Consider the following 22,630-nt stretch of genomic DNA (forward strand, 5'->3'; position numbering starts at 1 on the left):
TTGTCAACCAAACCACTCCAAATCTTAGTGGCTTAAAACAGCTATTTATTAGGGTGCCTGGGTGGCTCTGTCGGTTAAGCGTCTGCCTTTGGCTCAGGTCGTGATCCCAGGGCCCTGGGATCGAGCCCCACATAGGGATCCCTGCTCAGCGGGGAGTCTGCTTCTCCCTCTCCCTCTGTCTGCCTCTCCCCCTGCTTGTGCTCTCGCTCTCTCTCTGTCAAATAAATAAAATCTTAAAAAAAAAACAAAACCAAAAAACCCCAAGTGTTTATTTGCTTATGATTAAGTGGGCTGGCAATTTGGGCAGGGCCCATCTGGCTTGCCTCTATTGCACATGGAATTTTCTGGGCTTACTCATGTGTTTGTGGTCAGTTGGCAGGTTAGCCAGGGGCTGGTTGTACCTGGATAGCCTCACTCCAGTGTTGTCCATCATTAGGCTGGAGCTGTCATCCAGGGTACCGTGGCCTCTCCTGCAGTCTTTCTTGGCTACCTTGCATGGTGACTAGGTCCCAAGAGAGTGAGAGTGAAAGTTACAAGGTTTCTTAAGGCCTGGGCTCAGAAATTGCACAGTGTCATTTTTGCCACAGTCTGTCGGACAAAACAAGTCACAAGGCCAGCTCAGATTCAAAGGGTAAGGAAATGAGCTCCACTTTTTGATGGGAATTGCTGTAAATAATTTGTGGCCATGTTTGATCTACAACATTGGGCATTCATTGTTCTTCCTTGTTCCTTTCTTTCTTTCTCCTTTTCTCTCTCTTACTCCCTTCCTTCCATTGCTCCTTTTAAATGAATTGGATAGTTTGTGGGGTTTTTTTTAAATTATTATTGCCTTGTCTTTCTTCTTGAAGTTTATGTTAAAACAGAGCTTACTTAAAGGATGTTGTCTGTGATTACTTGGTGTGGCCAAGGACCAGACATTTTCAGGTCCTGACTTTGTGACTGTTTTCCAAATCACCATAATAATACCAAGCATCTCTTAATGATGAAGAGATTAGTTTCTTCCCCAGGTGATTCTGATCTTTTTCTTTTTATCCTTTTTTTAAAAATTGGTAAGACCTGAATGTTAACACTGGTCCTTTTATGAGCTCTCTTCCCATCTCTTCCATGCCTTGTTAGCCATCTAGAGTTACTAATATGAGCCTGAAATGCCAGCTTTTTTTCCCGAGGTCTCAGTGAAGTCAGGAAAGGAAAGGCTGTACAGCAGGAGAACAGGTCTGGGCTGCAGTTGTCTTGAGGAGACAGTGTTTTTATATGTGAAATAAACAAGAACCTTGGGCAAGGTGCAGATGTCAGCGACCTGTCAGCCCATCGGGATGAATCAGCTGAAGTCCTAGATGAGGTGACAGTGTCAGCACAATGAGCCCCTTGCCCTGAATTTATTGGGCCTCTCATTAAGGTAGCTGTCATAGCCCTTATTTTAGAGAAAAGTCAGAGTCATTGTTCAAGATTCACCTGACTTTAAACATTATTTATTTTGGAGGGGGAAGGTCACTTTCAATGTGAGAGTACTATTGGAAGTGACATGTGGCTGGTTTGCAGGTTACAGCCATTTTGGTGTGTCCAAGTGTTACAGTTGTTAGGATCTTTAAAACTTGTCTCCATGTGACTGGAGGCTATTTATTCTGCTTTTCCAAGTAGGTTTAATTAATTGTCTTGGGTCCCAGACAAGTAGATTTGTTAACTGTAGTTTCTGATTTATCTGTTGCCCAAACCTGTGATAATTTGATGGGAATAGGAACTTTAGAGGTGGCATTTTATTGCAAAAGATGGATGTTGGCTGCTAAATGCAGCTGATTAGAAGGCGAGGGCACAGTGTCTGTTTTCCTAGTGACAGGATCATTATTAAGGCTTTTAGAACACACTACCAGTCAGATGGCTAAACTGAATCTTCCTACTCTTGTGAGGTTATCTTCAAGGCGTTTGGAGTACTTCACAGAACTCTTTATCAACTGTGTTCTCTTGAAGGCGTTTGCACCTTGTATCAGTTTAACCTGGTTGTTCTGGGTTGTGAGGCTCTCCTTAGTACAGTGCTGGTAACCAGATCTTTGTCAGTTGCTGCTGCCTGAGAACCTTGGGTTTGGGTCTCACAGACCCCAGAGAACAGTGTTGCCAGATAAGATTGCCATCTTATTTTCTGAGTGCAAATTTTGTCTTCAGAGAAAGCAAGGGAGCTGAGAATACGAGGCAGTTTGTTAGAATGAAGACAAGAACACAGGGTTTTGACGGCTTGGCCATCCTATTGACAATAAGTTTGTTTTTTTATTTTTATTTTTTAAAAAATTTATTTGAGTGAGAGAGAGAAAGTGAGAGAGAGATCATGAGCACGGGGGAAGGTCAGAGGGAGAAGCGGACTTCCCCCTGCTGAGCCGGGAGCCCGATGTGGGACTCGATCCCAGAACCCCAGGATCATGACCTGCACTGAAGGCAGACCCTTAAATGACTGAGCCACCCAGGCACCCTGGCTGTACAAATAAGTTTAAAAAATTTTTTAAAAACTGAAGTTTATCTCAGAGGTAGTACTTAGCTTTGTAAATTAATCAGACAGAAAACTGTTACAGTGCTTCTGTGTCAGGCACTGTTCCACATTGGAGGTACAGATAAGAACAAGACATACAAGATTTCATTTGAAAAATAGACAATTTGCAAATAAATAATTACAGATTGTGGTGAATAGTATGAAGAAAATAGATGTGGTGATGTGACTGAGAGTAAGGGAGAGGGTATAGTCAGATGGGATGGTCAGGAAGACCTTTTTATAGTGGTGTGTGAACTAAAAGGGAGGCAGAACCAGCGTTTCCTGATGGGAGAAGAGTGTTCTGGGCAGGAGGAACTAACAAAACAAAGGCCTCATGGGGAGTATGTGGTTTGGTATGTTCAAGAATAGGCAGGGGCCAGATTTTGTAGGGCTCTGTAGACCTCACCTAGGATGATGGAAAACCATTGGTAGAAAGAAGCTGGTTGATCAAGAAAGCTAAATGATCTGATTTACAGTTTTAAAAGATCACTCATGCTTCTCTGGGGAGAACAGATAGCAGAGTGCCCAGAGAGGAAGTAGAGAAATTAGTTATGAGGCTATAGCATTTTATTAGCAAACTACATGGGGGTTATGGAGGATGGACGGCAGAAAGGAATTGAACTTCTTTCTGAAAGTATTCCATTTTTAATTTGATAAAATTACAAATAGGGCAAGAAAACCATAACATTAGTAAGTCCTAGTGTGTGTTTTGAATTATGTTGCTCTTGATTCTCTAAGTCAGAGTTGGATAGAGAACTAACTCTTGGTATGGCAAGGCTCTCAGCATGAACTCACTATGCCCACTTAAAAATCAGGCACATCTGGGCACGGCTTGAGGGCCTGTGGGGAAAGGCAACTAGTAATTTCTTTGCATAGGGGAGAATAAGGCATTTCCTGGGGGGACAAAATCACCAGGCAGACAGTGTTTCAGGACCAAGGTTGGTGGTGAAAAGGGGAAGGGCGATATCCTGGCCATGCCTCCCAACCCTTACCAAACTCCCACACATCTCTAATGCCAAAACCCGAAGGTACAGGGGCTATAAAGAAACCAGAAGAGTTTTTTCGTAGAAATCTTAGTACAGTATCGGAAAGGCAGACTTTAGCAATGTGATACTCATGGTATAGAGTTGTAAAACTGAAGAGTTAGGGATGCTCTTCACTTCAGCATAGGACACAGCGGGGCTTAGGTATTTTGAGGGTTCCAAGAACACAGACTGGCTTGGCATATTAAGGGTTCTAGTGGTGGCATTCAGCACTCAGAGTTTCTACTGTGGATTAAGCAGCAGCCAGCTCTCAGAGTCCTGTAATAGCAATGGCAATAATAATAATAATAATAACAAATATTGTAGTCAGAGAGGGGAGATACTAAATTATGTGCTTGTAGTATTTGTTTCTACTCACAGAAGAAAATTCTGTCTCTGGCTTCTTTATATTCTTCTCATCTACTGAGAGAGATTCCCTATCTGATAGCTCAGTTTCTAGAATTGTCTTGTATAAGAGGATAATGGGTAGAAAACAGCTGAAGAATTTCAAGCAGTAAGACTGGATGATTAACTTATATTAGAAAGTGGACCAAGAACTGCTTATAAGAAGAGTGGATCATTAGAGGAGAAAGAGCCAAGTGAGCAGAGTGTTGTATTGTGAATTGAAAATAGGAATAGGTAGGGGCCCTTGGGTGGCTCAGTTGGTAGAGCATGCGACTCTTTTTTTTTTTTTTAAGATTTTATTTATTTATTTTAGAGAGAGAGAGAGAATGAGTGCTAGCTGGGGGAGGGACAGAGGGACAGGGAGAGGCAGAGAATCTCAAGCAGACTCCTCACCCAGCCTGGAGCCTGATGGCAGGGCTTGATCCCAGGACCCCGAAACCATGACCTGAGTGGAAACCAAGTCGGTTGCTCAAACCAAGAGTCTGGTCGAACCACCCAGGCGCCCCATAGCATGCAACTCTTGATCTTGTGGTCGTGAGTTCAAGGCCCCATGTTGGGCGTAGAGTTTACTTAAAAAAATAATAAAAAAATAAAACTGTGCATTAAAGCAATGGATTAAAAAAAAAGTAGGAATGGATATAGAGGGTTCAGGGCAGGTGTAGGGTTATGAGAAACATTGTGAGCAAAAGGAATTGGGAAAGAAGATATTCAGAAGCTGCTGTGGAGGGGCGCCTGGGTGGCTCAGTAGGTTAAGCGTCTGTGTTCGGCTCAGGTCATGATCTCCGGGTCCTGGGACTGAGCCCCAAGTTGGGCTCCCTGCTCAGTAGGGAGTCTGCTTCTCCCTCTCCCACTCCCCTGCTCATGTGTGCACTCTCTCTGTCTCTCAAATAAATAAATAAAATCTAAAAAAACAAAAAAAGAAGCTGCTGTGGATTTTGAAATGGATATTTTAATTTTCTTTGGGAGTCTCAATATATTAAGATTTAAATTGCTTTTAACTTTTTTTTTTTTTTTTTTTTTTGAGGTTAGACTTGTTTCTTATATGAGATGCCATTCCAGCACTGGACTCATGGAGGCTGAACATTTATTCAGGTAATAATAGGTAACATTTATGGAGCACTTTCCGTGTGCTAGGCAACAAACTTAAGTGCTATACCTGTATTCTCATTTAATTATCACGCAACCTTGTGAGGTTGGAAGTGTTATTGTACCCATTTAATAGATGAAGAAACTGAGACTAAAGTATATTAAGACTGAGTTCACCTGAATTAAGAAATAAAAAAGACTACTGCTGTAGTCGAAGTGAGAGATGATGGTAGCTGATGTCATTAGATGATGTCATTAGATGATGTCATTCCTCACCTGTCATAAATACATGAATGTAAAGTGGTTTTGACTGAACTTCACCCTCATTTCCATAACTTTTCCCACTAGTGAATACATCATACTTTTTGTTTGTCTTTGAAACAACGGACATACTTTTTGGTAAAGAAAAATCCAATTTAGAGTTTTAACTTTAAAGCTTTTCTAAGTTTGAAATAGTTTAAATTTATTTGAGTGAATATCTACAAAAGGTAAATAGATATTTACCTTACAAAATAGGTATTTACTTTATCTTACAAAAGGTTAATAGATATTAACGGGGGAATTCTTAAAAGATTATTAGTATGGATGATAGGACTCTTTTGTGTTGTTTTCATCACATTTGAAATACTGTTCACAGATATTTTAGCTTTAAGGAACCTTATTAGGGCTTCTTGTAGGAGCTTTCTTGGTATGTCTAAATGTTTATTTACAGATCATACTAATGGTAGTACTTGCCAGAACTGAGAGGGTTTTTAGCACTACCCGAAAATCAGTCAAAAATGAAGATTCAGGATCTCTGAAAGTATAATGTTGGTTAATAGAAGTATTTGTAAATATACAGAAATTCAAATTTATATGCTGCTGTGAGTGGTTCTCCATGTACAATTTTGCCAGGTGTTGTTTGTACACTCATCAAGGTAAAATAAAACTGCTTTTATCACTCCCTTATCAGTTATTGAGTTGCCAGCATGAATACATTGCCCTATTTCCCCTTTCCCCATCTTTTTCAAAATACATCTTGAGCTATAATTAACATACAGTAAACTGTACGTATTAAAAGTGTACAGTTTGTTAAGTTTTGACATATGTGTTATTCACCCATGAAGCTATTACCACAGTCAAGATAATGAAAATATCACCTCCACAAGTTTCCTTATCCCCATTTTTAATACTTCCCTCAACTTGTGATCCTAGGCAACCACTGATCAACTTTTGTCACTATAGAATAGTTTGCATTGTCTAGATTTTTATATAAATGGAATTGTAAAGTATATACTCTCACATTTATTTTTTGTTTGTATGGGCATATACTTTTTTCCCCCTCTAAGTTAATTTCTTTTTTAAAAAATTACGGTGAAATTCACATAACTTATAATTAACCAGTTTTTGTGTATAGATCAGTGGTATTTAGTGTATTTATGATGTTGTGCAACCACTAGTTCTCTCTAGTTTCAAAACTTTTTCATCATTTTGTAAACCATACCATACTCATTAAATAATCACTCCCCATTCCCTAATTTGCTTTCTGTCTCTGTGGATTTGCCTCTTCTGGATATATCCTATAAAAAGAATCAGACAATATATGAACCTTTTGTATCTGGCTTCTTTCATTTAGAGTAATATTTTCAAGATTCATCCAAGTTGTAGCATGTATCAGTACTTTTATTCCTTTTTATGGCTGAATAATATTCCATTGTGTAGATATATCACATTTAGCTTATCCATTCCTCAGTTGCTAGACATTTGGGTTGTTTCCACTTTTTGGGTACTATGAATAATGCTGCTATGAACATTTTTTAATAAGTTTTTGTGTGGGTATATGTTTTCATTTCTTTGGAGTATATATCTAGAAGTGTAATTGCTGGATCATATGGTAACTCTGTTGAACTTTTTGAAGAACTGTCAAACTGCTTCCATAGTGGCTGCATAATTTTACATTCCCACTAGCAATGTATGAGGGCCCCAATTTATCTATCCTTACTAAACTTATTGTCTGTCTTTTGATTCTAGCCATCCTAGTGGGTGTCAAGTAATACCATTATGATTTTGATTTGCACTTCCCTGATGACTAATGCTGTTGAATTGAGCTTCTTTTTGTGTACTTATTGGCCATTTGTATATTTTTTTTAAAGAAATGTATATTTAAATCCTTTGCCTTTTTTAGATAACTTATCTTTTTTTTTATTGAGTTGTAAGAATTCTTTATTATGGATACAAGTTCCTTATTTGATACATGATTTACAGATATTTTTTCCTATTCTGTGAGTTGTCTTTTCACCTTCTTGATGGTATTGTTTACAGACAAAAGTTTTATTTATTTTATTTTTTAAGATTTTATTTATTTATTTGACAGAGAGAGACACAGCAAGCGAGGGAACAAAAGCAGGGGGAGTGGGAGAGGGAGAAGCAGACTCCCCGCTGAGCAGGGAGCCCGATATGGGGCTCCATCCCAGGACCCTGGGATCATGACCAGAGCCGAAGGCAGACGCTTAACAACTGAGCCACCCAGGCGCCCCCAGACAAAAGTTTTAAATTTGATGAAGTCTGCTGATCTATTTTTTCTTTTGTTGCTTATGCTTTTAGTGTTATGTCTAAGAAAGTTTTGTCTAACCCAAGGTCATGAAGATTTATTCTAGTGTTTCATGTTGAATTTTATAGTTTTAGCTTTTACATTTAGGTCTGTGATCTATTTTGAGTTAATTTTTGTGTGTAATATGAGGTATGGTTCCAACTTTATTCTTTTATATTTAGCTATCCACTTGTCCCAGGACCTTTTGTTGAAAAGACTGTCCTTGGCCTATTTGATTGTCTTGGCCTCCTTGTTTGAAAATTAGTTGACCATAGGGGCGCCTGGGTGGCTCAGTCGTTAAGCGTCTGCCTTTGGCTCAGGTCGTGATCCCAGGGTCCTGGGATCGAGCCCCGCATCGGGCTCCCTGCTCAGCGGGAGGCCTGCTTCTCCCTCTCCCACTCCCCCTGCTTGTGTTCCCTCTCTCGCTGTGTCTCTCTCTGTCGAATGAATAAATAAAATCTTAAAAAAAAAAAATTAGTTGACCATAAATGTAAAGATTTATTTCTGGCCTTTCAATTCTATTCCACTACAGCACTGTTCTGATTACTGTTACTTTGTGTGGTAAATTGAAATTAGGAAATGTGAGTCCTCCAATTTTGTTTTTCTTTTTTCAAGATTATGTTGTTTGGTGTGCCTGGGTAGCTCATTTGGTAGAGCATCTGACTCTTGATCTTAGAGTTGTGAGTTTGAGCCCCATGTTGCGTGTAGAGATTAGTTAAAAAAAAAAAAAAGATTATGTTGTTTATTTTAGGTCCCTTGCATTTCCATATGAATTTTAGGATCAGATTGTCGATGTCTTCAAAAAAAAAAAAAAAAGCCAGCTAGGATTTTGATAGGGATTGCACTGAATCTGTAGATCAGTTTTGAGAGTGTTACCACCTTAGCAATATTAAATCTTTCAGTCCATGAACATGGGACATCTTCCCCCTTATTTAATAATAAGTTCTTTAATTTCTATCAGTGATTGTTTATAATTTTTAATATATAAGCCTTACACTTTTTTAATCCTATTCTATTATACTTCCTTGTTAAAATTATACCTAAGTATTTTATTATTTTTGTTACTACTGTAAATGGACTTTTCCCCTTAATTTCGTATTTGGAATATTCATTACTTGTGTATAGAAATACAATCAATTTTTGTATGTTGACCTTATATTTTGCAACCTTGCTGAACTTGTTTATTAGTTTTTAGTGGATTCCTTAGGATTTTCTATGTATAAGATCATGTCATCTGCAAATAGAAAATTTTTTTTGTTTGTTTTTGAAGACTTATTTTAGAGAGAGAGAGTGCACGAGTGGGGGGAGGGGCAGAGGGAGCGGAAGAGAGAATCCTCAAGCAGATTCCCCGCTGAACAAGGGGCCCAACTTGGGGCTGGATCCCAGGACCCTGAGATCATGACCTGAGCTGAAATCAAGGGTTGGCCACCCAACTGACTGAGCCACCCAGCTGCCCCCTGCAAATAGAAAAATTTTACTTCTTTTCCAGACTGAATGCCTTTTCTTTCTTTTTATTGCCTCACTGCCCTAGCTATGTTTTTTCCTTCTGTTCCTCAGACTGGATATTCTTTTTGTTTGTTGTTTTTAAAGTTTTTGTTTATTTATTTAAGTAATCTGTACACCCAACATGGGGCTGGAACTCACCCCAAGATCAAGAGTTGCATGCTCTTCTGACTGAGCCAGCCAGGTGCCCGAAGACTGGATATTGGTTTTTTTTTCTTTTTTTTTAGGTTTATTTATTTTGGGGCACCTGGGTAATGCAGTCGGTTAAGCGTCTGCCTTCTGCTCAGGTTGTGATCCCAGTGTCCTGAGATTAAGTCCCACAATGGGCACCTTGCTCTGCAGGGAGCCTGCTTCTCCCTCTGCCTCTGCCTGTCTCTCTCTTTCTGTATCTCATGAATAAGTGTATAAAGTCTTTAGGAAAAAAAGATTTATTTATTTTGGAGGGGGGCAGGGAAAAAGGGCGAGAGAATCCCAAGCAATTCCATGCAGATGACGGAGCCCCACGTGGGGGTCAGTCTCATGACCCTGAGACCACGATCTGAGCCGAAACCAAGAGCCATGCTCAACAGAATGCACCACCCAGGTGCCCCCAGACTGGATATTCTTAATTGACCTAGCTTCAAGTTTGTTGATTCTTTCTTCTGCCTGCTCAGATCTTGTATCAAACCTCTCTGCTTATGTTTTTCATTTTTGTTATTGTACTTTCCAACTCCAAAATTTTTATTTGGTTCCCCCCCCTTTTTAAAAGATTTTATTTATTTATTTGACAGAGAGAGACACAGCAGAGAGGGAACACAAGCAGGGGGAGTGGGAGAGGGAGAAGCAGGCTTCCTGTGGAGCAGGGAGCCAGATGGGGGGCTTGATCCCAGGACCCTGGGATCATGACCTGAGCCGAAGGCAGACGCTTAACGACTGAGCCACGCAGGCTCGTCTATTTGGTTCCTTTTTATAATTTCTATCTTTCTATTAATATTGTTTCTGAAACATTGTTATACTTTTCCTTTAATTCTTTAGTCATAGTTTCCTTTTTTGGTCTTATTTAAATTGGCTGATTTAAAGCCCAGTGTCTGGGATTCCTAAGTGAGTTTCTGTTGATTGCCATTTTTCCAATTACGGGCCGTACATTCCATTTCATGGTAATATTATACTGCTTCATGTATAGTATAAGAACTTTACAATAGTATACTGCTTTTTCTTCCCTCCTGACCATTGCCCTATTCCAGGTATACAATTTACTTGTGTGTGTGTTTGAATTTATATATATATATTTTTAAGGTTTTATGTATTTGACAGATTTATTTATTTTATACACACATATACATACATATGTATACACACACATATATACACATGCATGTATATACTTGTATATATATATAAATTACAGTATATCTTAAATTATTGCTTTGAATAGTTTATAACTTTAAAAATATTTGAATGAGTAAAAAAAAGATTTTTATATTTATCCACATTGTAACCATTTCTGATGCTCTTTATTCCTTTGTGTAAATCCAGACAATATTTATTCAGCCTGAAGGACTTGCACAGGTCTACTTGTGATGATGTTTAGCTTTTGTACAGAAAAAGTCTATATTTTGCCTTCATTTTTGAAAGATATTTTCTGTGAGTATAGAATTTGTGGTTGACAGTTTTTTTCTTTCAGTCTTTTAAGATGTGAATCCATTGTCTTCTGACTTGAATAGTTTCCAGTGAGAATTCTGTTATCGTCTTCATCTTTGTCCTCTAAATGTAATATATCCTTCCACCTGGTTGCTTTTAAATTTACTCTGTATTACTGTAATATTAGTGTTAGGTAATTTGGTAATGGTGTGTCTTGGTTTGTTTTTTTTCAGCTTCTTGGATTTGTGTATTTACAGTTTTATTATAATTTGGAAACTTGGAAGCTACTATTTCATTAAATATTTTTTCCCCTGTCTCTTCTTTGGAAATACCACTGACACATATATTAGGCAATTAGAATTTGTCCCACACAGTTCATGGATGCTTTGTTCATTTTATTTTAATGTTTTTTTTTCTTTCTGTGTTTTATTTTGGTTGACTTCTATTGCTGTTTTCTTGTTTACTCGCCCTGATTTGTTCTCTTGCAATTTTTAATCTGCTATCAGTCGTACATAGTGTGTTTTTATCTCTACCATTTCAGAGATTTTTTTTTTTACTTCTTCTACCTAACATGCTTTTTCCTTGAGATTTTTACACATATGGAATATAGTTATAATAACTTTTTAAATGTTGCTCTTTACTCATTTTATAATCTATCATTTCTCAGTCATTTGTTTAAACTTTTCGTTGTGAAATAAGTATAATTTATGGGAAATTGCAAAAAAAAATTTACAGCAGTATTCCATTCCATGTGCCTTTCACCCAATTTCTCCCAATTGTGACAGCTTGTATAACTATAGTACCATGAAAAACCAGGAAATTTATATTGTTACAATCTATAGAGTCTATTCAGATTTGACAGTTGTACATGCACTGCTCTCAGTGCATGGGTATGTGTGTTGAGGGGAGTTCTGTGGAATTTCACTGTGTGAATTTGTATATCCACAACCCCCGTCAAGATATAGAACAGTTCCATTCCCATAAGAATTCTTCCTGTTACCCTTTTATAACCACATCCAGCTGCCTGCACCCCATTCGTGAACCTATAACACTGGCTTTTCTAGTCAGTTCTTCAGCTCTTTAATATTGTCATGTCAAAATGTTAATTAAATGGAATCATACCATATATAACCTATTGAGAATGACTTTTTCTCCCACTCCGCATAATTCCCTTGAGATCCATCCAAATTATTGCATGTGTCAATAGTTTGTATCCTTTTGTTGCTGAGTAGTAGTCTGTGGTATGGTTGTCCCAAGTTTGTTTAAGCATTCACCTGTTGAGGGACTTCTATGTTGGTTCCAGTTTTTGGCCATTATGAATAAAGCTGCTATGAACATTCATGTTCAGGTTTTTCTGTAAACATAAGTTTTTCTTTGTGTGGGATAAATGCCCAAGAGTAATTACATATTTCATCTTTATTTATTTATTTATTTTTAAAGATTTTATTTCTTTATTTGACAGAGAGAGACACAGCGAGAGAGGGAACACAAGCAGGGGGAGTGGGAGAGGGAGAAGCAGGCTTCCCGCTGAGCAGGGAGCCCAATGCGGGGCTCGATCCCAGGACCCTGGGATCACGACCTGAGCTGAAGGCAAACGCTTAACGACTGAACCACCTAGGCGCCCTAGTATTTTTTATTTTAGCCATTATGATAGGTATGTAGAGATATTTCATCTGTTTGTTTTTAATTTGCATTTCCCTAATGGCTAATGATTTTGAACATGTATGCTTATGTCTTTTTTTTTTTTTTTTTTTAAGATTTTATTTATTCATTTGACAGAGATAGATACAGCGAGAGCAGGAGCACAAGCAGGGGGAGTGGGAGAGGGAGAAGCAGGCTTCCCGCAGAGCGAGGAGCCCGATGCAGGGCTCGATCCCAGGACCCTGGGACCATGACCTGAGCTGAAGGCAGACGCTTAACGACTGAGCCACCCAGGCACCCCATGTATGCTTATGTCTTTTGCCCATTTCCTAATTGTTTCTTTGAGTTTTGAGAGTTGCTTATATATTCTAGATACAATTCCTTTGTTAGATACATGGTTTACAAATATTTTCCCCGGTGGCATACTCTCTTTTGTGAACTCTAGACTCCTTTGCTTTCTCAGACTTTCACTCCTGTGTTCTCCAGTCAGGGAGCATGTTGGACTCTGCCCAGGTTTCTCCTGGGCTCCCCTCCACCTTTTTTTTTTTTTTTTTTTTTGACATTACTTGGAAGCGGTGTCTAGGCATTGACCTTGGGTAATCATAAGGCTTACCTTATTTGTTTCCCATCTCTCGGGAATCACTGTTTTTTTTTCCCTGATGTCCAGTTTTTTAAAATTTTTTTTTTTCCCCTTTTTTTTTTTTTTTTTTTTTTTTTTTTTTAGTTGTTTCTGCCAGGAAGGTAAATATGATCTCTGTTACTCCATGGTAGTCAAAAATGAAATCTCCCCCAGGACCCCCACAGCCAAAGTTTTATAACATTAGGAACACCCATTGTTAGTAACTACTATCCAATAATTCTTCCTTTCTCAAGTTCTTAAACAGAAAAGGAGGGGGGAATAGAGGCTAAATATAACTCAGACAAAAAAATACTTCTGATGTTGTTCAGTGTCTGTTGAAGCCCAGCTACTTCCAGAAGTTTGCAAATCAATCAGATACAGGCTTAGAGCTAGAAATAGGTTAGCTACCATAGCACAAGATGATGGTGTGAAAAGATTTTAGTGACAGCTTGTGTGTGATAATATATCCTTTCTTGTTCAGGGTTCTCTGGATGTAATGCTAGATTCTGGCTTTCATATGCCTTTTCTCTATTCTTATCCATATAGTCCTTTTCTCAAAAGAATGGCTATATTTATAAAATCACATTTTTCTATATTTAAAGGGTAGAGTTGACCAGTTAAAGCAGCCTTTCCAGCCTAAGTGCATCTCGCTAGGTAATTCTTTAACTTTTGTTAATTAGTTTTGGAGCTTACATCAGCATTTATGATGATTTGATAAATATATGCTAGGATTTCTTAAAGATTTATCTCTGTATTTCAAAACTGTAGTTATCTATGTAAAAAATCAGAGAGATGGAGTATTGTACAGGACCACATAGTTATCAAACACTTGAAGAAAATATTTCTTTGGAGTTATTTTGTGGAATTAGGACACATATTAGTAATTGGGTGACTTTGAGCTCTGGAAATCTGCTAGAGCCACCTTTGGGATAGAGTGGCTCCTGCTTGTGCCAGTCTTATCAGGAAAGATTTCTATTTCGAGTCTATCACTTCTACTGATGAACTAAGGGCATAGTTTGTTACATTAGACAGCTATTTTTTTTTTAAGAGTTTTTAAAAATTTATTTGTCAGAGAGTGAGCACAGGCAGGGGGAGTGGTAGGCAGAGCAGGCAGAATAGGCAGAGAGAGAAGCAGGCTTCCTGCTGAGCAAGGAGCCTGATGCGGAATTCGATCCCAGGACCCCAGGATCATGACCTGAGCCAAAGGCAGATGCTTAACTGACTGAGCCACCCAGGTGTCCCTAGTCAGATATTTTAACAGTTCCTGTCCTGATGCCTTGCACAGAGTGGTTACTCAGCGAGTATTTGTTCATTGAGTCACTACTTCAGTCAACCCCCTTTATATATTTCATCCAGGACCTTTTGATTTCCATCCCTTTGGCCATTTTCTTATGTGCTTGCATTTCCTCTGGTGGGGTGAACAAAAAAAGCAAAGAAGAAGAATCTGAAATCTTTCTATCTCTTACAAGTAACTCTGATAAGAAAAAAGTATTAGAAGAGATTGAAACACTTGCCTAAATTGAGATTTTGGAATTAATGCTGGATTTCATTATTTATTCTATTTTCCCCTGCTGTTACTAACAGTGGATGGTTTTTTGCTTTCCTTCAAAGCCCTAAACAGCTTTTTCTCTTTTTAACTTATAGGTGGTGATATGCTCTTTTACTTTTCAATTTTATTTCTAATTTTTATAACTTTCCTTTTCCTTTCTATATAGGGATTCCTCTTCCTCTTCTTTATTCTTTAAATACTGGTGTGTCCTGAGGTCTCTCTGCTCACCTCTCTAGCCTTCTCTGCTGCTAATCTGTCACTGTTCTCACTATGCACTCTCCCTTCAAAATCTAAGGTTTCAATTTACATCACAGTTTGGCTGTATAGATATCTAGTCTGAACAGTGTAACTGCCTGTTGGGCACTTTGATTAGTCTATCCACAGGCACATCACATTTACCATGTTTTATTTTATTTTATTTTATTATTTTATTATTTTATTATTTTTTAAGGATTTTATTTTTGAGTAATCTCTACACCCAACATGGGGCACAAACTCACAACCCCAAGATCAAGAGTTGCACACTCTACCGAATGAGCCAGTCAGGTGCCCCAAATGCTGTTGGTATTTTGAAAGGAATGGGATTAAATGTGTAGATTGCTTTGGGTAGTATAATACATTTTAACAACTTTGTTCTTCCAATTCATGAGCTTCTTTGTGTTGTCTTGAATTTCTTTCATCAGTGTTTTATAGATTTCAGAGTACGGGTCTTCCACCTTTTGGGTTAGGTTTATTCCTAGATATCTTATTATTTTTGGTGCATTTGTAAATGGAATTATTTTCTTAATTTCTCTTTCTGCTGCTTCATTATTTGTATGTAGAAATGCAACAGATTTCTGCACATTGATTTTGTACCTTGTGACTTAACTGAATTCATTTATCAGTTCTAGTAGTTTTTTGGTGGAGTCTTTCAGGTTTTCTCTATATAGTATCATGTCATCTGCAAATAGTGAGTTTTACTTCTTTTTTTTTTTTTTTTTTTTTTAAGATTTTACTTATTTATTTGAGAGAGAGAATGAGATAGAGCATGAGAGGGGGGAGGGTCAGAGGGAGAAGCAGACTCCCTGCTGAGCCAGGGAGCCCGATGCGGGACTCGATCCCGGGACTCCAGGATCATGACCTGAGCCCAAGGCAGTCGCTTAACCAACTGAGCCACCCAGGCGCCCCTAAAGTTTTACTTCTTCCTTACCAATTTGGATGCCTTTATTTTTGTTGTCTGATTGCTGTGGCTAGGACTTCCAGTACTACGTTGAATAAAAGTGGGGAGAGTAGACATCCTTGTCTTGTTCCCGATTTTAGGCAAAAGGCTCTCAGTTTTTCCCCATTTGAGGATGATGTTTAGCTGTCGGTTTTTTATTTATGGTCTATGTTATGTTGGGGTACATTCCTTCCAAACCTACTTGGTTGAGGGTTTTTATCATGAATTGCTGTTTTACTTTGTCAAATGCTTTTCCATGTCTATCGAAGTGATCGTATGGTTCTTATCCTTTCTCTTACTGATGTGATGTATCGCGTTGATTGATTTGTGAAAATTGAACCAACTTGCAACCCAGGAATAAATCCCACTTGGTCGTGGTGAATGATTTTTTTAAATGTATTGTTGGATTTGATTTGCTAGTATTTTGTTGAGGATTTTTGCATCTGTGTTCATCAGAGATAATGGCCTGTAGTTCTCTTTTTTTGTGGTGTCTTTATCTGGTTTTGGTATTAGGGAATGCTGGCCTCATAGAATGAATTTGGAAGTTTTCCTTCCTCTTCTATTTTTTTGGAATAGTTTGAGAAGCATAGGTATTAATTTAAATGTTTGGTAGAATTTGCCTGTTAAGCTATCTGGTCCTGGACTTTTGTTTGTTGGGAGTTTTTTTGATTAGTGATTCAATTCCTTTGCTGGTAATTGGTCTGTTCAAATTTTCTATTTCTTCTTGTTTCAGTTTTGGTAGGTTATATGTTTCTAGGAATTTATCTATTTCTTCTAGGTTTTCCAATTGGAAATATAGGTTTTCCAATTGGCATATAGTTTTTCATAATTTTCTCTTATAATTATTTGTATTTCTGTGGTGTTTGTAGTTATTTCTCCTCTCATTTGTGATGTTATTTATTTGGGTCCTTTCTCTTTTTTTCTTGATAAGTCTGGCTAGTGGTTTATCAATTTTATTGATTTTTTTTCAAAGAACCAGCTCCTGGTTTCATTGATCTGTTCTATTTTTTTTAGTTTCTGTGTCATTTATTTCTGCTCTAATCTTTATTATTTCCTTCTACTGGTTTAGGTTTTGTTTGTTGTTCTTCTAGGTCCTTTAGATGTAAGTTTAGGTTTGAGATTTTACTTTTTGAGGTGGGCCTGTATTGCTATAAACTTCCCTTTTAGAACTGCTTTTGCTGCATCCCAAGGTTTTTGAACCATTGTGTTTTTGTTTTCATTTGTTTCCATGTACTTTTTAAAATTTCTTCTTTTATTTCTTGGTTGACTCATTCATTGTTTAGTAGCATGTTATTTAATCTCCATGTATTTGTGGTATTTCCATATTTTTTCTTGTGGTTGACTTCTAGTTTCATAGTGTGGTCAGAAAATGCATGGCATGACTTTGATCTTTTTGAATTTGTTGAAGCTTTTTGTGACCTAATATGTGATCTATTCTGGAGAATGTTGCATGTGCACTTGAAAAGAATGTGTATTCTGTTTTAGGATGGAATGTTCTTCTTCTTTTTTTTTTTTAGTTTTTAAAAATTTCCATAAGTAACCTCTACACCCAGTGTGGGGCTCAGATTCACAACCCCAAGATCAACAGTCCTATGCTTTACAGACTGAGCCAGCCAGGTGCCCCTAGGATGGAATGTTCTGAATATATCTCTTAAATCCATGTGCTCCAGTGTGTCATTCAAAACCATTGTTTCCTTGTTGATTTTCTGTTTAGATGATCTGTCCATTGATATACATGGGGTGTTAAAGTCCCCTACTATTGTTGTATTATTATCAATTAGTTCCTCTATGTTTGTTATTAACTATTTTATGTATTTGGGTGCTTCCATATTGGATGCATAAATATTTACAATTGTTACATGTTCTTGTTGGATTGTTCCCTTTATTATTGTAGAGTGTCCTTTTTCTTTTTAAGATTTTATTTATTTATTTATTTATGTAGAGAGAGCGTGAGCGGGGGTGGGGCAGAGGGAGAGGGAGAGAGAGAATCAAAAGCATTCTCCGTGCTGAGTGGAGCCTGATGCTGGGCTTGATCTCAAGACCCTGAGATCATGACCTGAGCTGAAATCAAGAATCAGATCCTCAACCGACTGAGCTATCCAGGCGCCCCTATAGTGTCCTTTGTCTCTTGTTACATTCTTTGTTTTTAAAGTCCATTTTGTCCGATATAAGTATTGCTACTCCGGCTTTCTTTTGACATCCATCTGCATGATAAAAGTTTCTCCATCTTTGCAGGTGTCTTTAGGTCTAAAATGAGTCTCTTGATTGGAGGATCTGCAAAATATTGTGTCCATTAAAAAAAAAAATGTCACACCACATGACTTGATTTGGCTAATAAAATGTGAAAATTTGGGGGCAGAAGCTTTAACAACCAATGTATGCCTTCCTATTTTCTCCTTTCCTTCTTACACAATAGCCAGATACATTTGAGGTGGTAGCGGATCTATCTGGCTTGGTTCCAGAATGATCAAGATAAGCAGAACCGCCATGCCAAATTGCACTGGACATGAGGCTTGAATAAGAAATAAACCTTTGTGGTTGTGATGAGCACTCAATGTTACACACAACTGATGAATCGTTGAACACATCAAAAGCTAATGATGTGCTATATGTTGGCTAATTGAAAATTAAAAAGAGAAAAGAAATAAACCTTTGTGACTTGAAGCCATGCAATAACAACAACAACAAAAAAAACAAAAAACAAAAAAATGAGTCTCTTGTAGGCAGCATACAGATGGCTTTTTTTTTTAAATCCATTTTGTCACTCTGTGTCTTTTGACTGAAGTGTTTAATCCTTTTACATTCAAAGTAATTACTTATGGAAATGTATTTATTGTTATCTTATTACTTGTTTTGTGGTTGTTTCTGAAGATTTTCTGATTCTTGTCTTTCATGGCTTGCTGGTTTTCTTTAGTGATATACTTGGATTTCTTTCTCTATTCTTTGCATATTTATGAGAGGTTTTTGATTTGTGGTTACAATATGTTTATATATAACATCTTCTGCATATAGCAGTCTATATTAAATTGATGGTTTTTTAAGTTTGCATATATTCTTTACTCCTCTTCTCCCCATGTTGTAGGTATATGGTGTCATATTTTATATCCTTTTATTTTGTCAGTTCCTTGACTGATTTTTTTAGAGAGATATTCATTTTTACTGCTTTTGTGTTTCCTAACTTCATACTGTCACTTTTGATCTTTCCTTTCAACTCAAAGAGTCCCTTTTAATATTGCTTACAGGACTGGTTTAGTGGTGATGAACTTCTTTTGTTTTTGTTTGTCTGCTAATGGGGTTTCCTTTATGTGTAACTGTCTTCTTTTGTCTTACTGCTTTTAATATTTTTCTTTATCACTATATTTTGCCTTTTTATTGTATTTTTTTAAATAAGCTGTACACCCAATGTGGAGCTTAAACTCATGACCCTCAGATCAAGAGTTGCATGCTCCACCAACTGAGCCAGCCAGGCACCCTGGTATTTTTGCCATTTTAATTACAATATGTCCTAGTTTGGATCTGCTTTTGTTGATTTTTTTGGGTGTTTTCTCTGCCTCCTGGATCTGGATATCTGTTTCCTTCCCCAGATTAGGGAAGTTTTCAGCTATTATTTCTTCAAATACATTTTCTGCCTTCTTTTTTTCTTTTTTGTTCTTGTGGAACTCCTATAATACAAATGTTATTATGCTTAATGGAGTCACTGAGTTCCCTAAGTCTATTCTGGTTTTGCATAATTCTTTTTTCTCTCTTTTGTTCAGCTTGATTACCTTCCATTACTCTGTCTTCTAAGTCATTAATTTGTTCCTCTGCTTCTTCCAGCCTGCTGTTCATTTCATCAAGCATGTTTCTCATTTCATTTAGTGAGCCCTTTATCTCTACTATGTTATTCCTTATCTCTATGTTAATGGTCTCACTGATGTCCTCTACTCTTTTCTCAAATCCAGTGAGAATCCTTATGATCATTGCTTTAAATTCTCCATTAGGCATGTTACTTATATCTGCTTTGCTTAGATCTCCCATCATGGCTTTGTCCTGTTCTTTCATTTTGGGCAAATTCCTGTCTTCTCATTTTGTCTAAGTTTCTGTGTCTGTTATTATGTGTTAGAAAACTCAGCTATGTCTCTTGTTCTTGAGGGCAATGGTTTTATGAAGAAGAGGTCCTATAGTGCCCTCCAGTGTAGTGTCCCCTGTTCCCCAGGGCCTGGTGCTTCTGAGAATGTCTCCAATGTGTGCTTTGTGCCCTTTGCTGTTGTGTCCTGGCTTCTTTATCTCATCCTTCAGGCCAGTTGTCTACAGAGGCTCTCTTTGCCTGTTTTGGACAGTGTTCTTGGTCCCTGGCCTGAATGTGGCTTGTTTTAACTAGGTATGTTCTGGTCTGCTTGTAAAATGAGTCTTGTTGCCACCACCACTGGAACCAAGGCCTCATAAAACTCCCTGGTCAGGAGATGAGGTGGTTGGCAGGGGTTTGGGCTGGTCTACTGGGGGAGAGGGCCTGTCAAGCCGGGGCTGAGCCAAGTGTGACTGGGAGGGGTGGTTCCACCAGAGGGCAGGGAGGGGGGCTTGGCATAAGCAAGTTAGAGAGCAAGTGTCCATGCTGGGCTGGTTCCTGCAGGTGTCCCTGTGCTTATGCTGAGGGGTGGGGGAAGGAAATGGCACTGGCCAGTTCTTTTGTTCTCCATAAATACTACTTGTCTGGGACATGCTCTGAGGTGAACAAGTAACCTCCCACTCTGTGTCCCTGGCCCTCTTCAGATCACTGTTTCCATGCTATATGTCCATGGGCTGTTTGCCCTACCTTTTCTCCAAGAGCAGCCCCAATGTCCTCTGAGCTCTATCAGAACCAAGCACACTGGCCTTTAAAACTCGAGGCTTTAAGCCCCATTGGTTGCCAAAAGGCATGAAATTTGGCCCCTCTCACTTTCTAAGCCATTTGCTATGGGGATTTGCTTTCCCCTGTGTGTTAGTCTATCTCTCGCCCGTCTCCACATTCGTGCCTCCCTCCCCACTGCAGCAGCCGCAGTCTGTTTCTCTCTGAAGCCGCATATCCTCACTTCCTACCTTCTTCGATGTGTCCTCTTCTTTACCTTTAGTTGTGGAGTTTGTTCTGCGTCTTCAGATTGATTTCTGGGTTATTTAGGATGATATGATAGTTCTCTAGTTGTATTCATGGGTCAGGGTAGCCTAGGATCCTCCTACTCTGCCACCGTCTTCCCCTCAATCCCACATTTACCATGTTTTAAACTGAACTTTATCATCTTTCTTTCCAGACTGATTTCTCCTTCAGTATTCTGATTTCAGTGGTAGACATATCCACCCCAGTTGTTCTCAAACTTTCTGATATCAGAATTTCTTTACACTCTTAATAATTATTGAGGCCTCCAAAAGAGCTTTTGTTTATATGGATTATATCTATCTATATTAGTGTATTGCAAATTAAAACTGAGAAATTTAAAAACATTTATTAATTTTAAAGTGATAATCTAATACATGTTAATATAAAAGCAAGTTTTTAATGAAAAAAATTCTTCAAAAACAGTTAACAAAATTTAATGGGAAATGTGTCATTGTTTTTCATTTATACAAATCTAATTTAATATTGGGGTTAATAGAACACAGACAGATTCTCATATCTGCCTTGTCATTCAGTTGGTTGTGATATTACATGCTATATAGTTTCTGGAAAATACTGTCATATACCTGTGAGAGCATGAGAGTGAAAAGGGCAAACAAGGGCTTATTATTATATTGTATATTATTATTTCATTTCATATATATAATATGTATCTAATAAATGTTATTTATTTCATATATATTATATAATAATAAAGTATTATTATAAAAGTGTTTTTGACCTTGCAGAAAAAAGTCTTAGAGATTCCCAGGCATATCAGGCTACACTTTGAGAAGCTGCTTTTCTATCTGGTCACTTGGATATCTTCTTATACTTTTCCTCTCTCAATCATCATACACATCTCATATATGTCACTAAGTCTTAACGATTCTACCTCCTAATGCCCCTAGGGTCACAATCCCCTTATTCTACAGTTAGAATTCTTATCTCATCTTTTTCCTAGCTGGCGTGTCTGCCTCTATTTTATCTGCTTTCTAAGCCATCCACTTTGTAGCAAAAGTAATGTTTCTAAAATAGAAATACAATGATGTAACTCATTTTTGAAAATCCTTTACAAGTTTCTCATAGCTTTAGTTAGTGTGCAAGACATTTTATGATCCTATTTCCACTCCTCTCTAGCTTTTTCTCAAGCCACTTTTCTGTGAATGCCTTATACTCTAGCTTTCTTTATGCAATACTTGCTGTTCTGAGAAAGCATCAAGGTGATCCATATGTCTGTGTTAATGATACTGTTGTTTGTTGGGTTCACTCTGTGAACACTCTGTGTTCCTGGCACTGTGTTCTAAGTACTTTATATATATTATCTCATTTAATCTTCACAGTCTTCTTTTTTTTATTTTTTTTATTTTTTTTTTATTTTTTTTTAAAGATTTTATTTATTTATTTGACAGAGAGAGACAGTGAGAGAGGGAACACAAGCAGGGGGAGAGGGAAAGGGAGAAACAGGCTTCCTGCCGAGCAGGGAGCCCGATGCGGGGCTCGATCCCAGGACCCTGAGATCATGACCTGAGCCGAAGGCAGTCGCTTAACCAACTGAGCCACCCAGGCGCCCCTCTTCACAGTCTTCTAAAAAAAGAATTGTAATCATTCCATTTTATAGATAAGGAAACTGAGGTTTAGAGAGATTAAGTAACTTTCCTCAAATCATCCAGCTGGTGAATATTCCATCTAGGTCTGTTTTTCCACTTTTCTCTTTGGCTAAATACTATTTGTCCTAGAGGATTAGATTTAAACATGCCTTCCTTCTAGAAGAAGCCTTTCTTCTGGTATGATCT

General features: G+C 37.9%; 1 protein-coding gene across 4 annotated transcripts in view; it reads left to right on the top strand.

The window, feature by feature from the left end:
* Positions 1 to 22,630, top strand: part of R3HDM2 (R3H domain containing 2) — a 153,818-nt gene that overhangs the window by 34,675 nt on the left and 96,513 nt on the right. For 2 of the 4 annotated variants that reach the window (XM_032421010.1, XM_032421011.1), the window contains one exon: positions 4,972 to 5,034. The exons of 1 other annotated variant lie outside the window; for it this stretch is intronic. The gene's annotated coding sequence lies outside the window, so the exon portion shown is untranslated. Of the gene's footprint in view, positions 1 to 4,966; positions 5,035 to 22,630 lie in introns of all 4 variants that reach the window. One more of the 4 variants, XM_032421012.1, reaches the window with a different exon arrangement.

The sequence above is a fragment of the Phoca vitulina genome, unplaced genomic scaffold, assembly GCF_004348235.1.
Source record: "Phoca vitulina isolate PV1807 unplaced genomic scaffold, GSC_HSeal_1.0 scaffold23, whole genome shotgun sequence".
Lineage (NCBI taxonomy): Eukaryota > Metazoa > Chordata > Mammalia > Carnivora > Phocidae > Phoca > Phoca vitulina.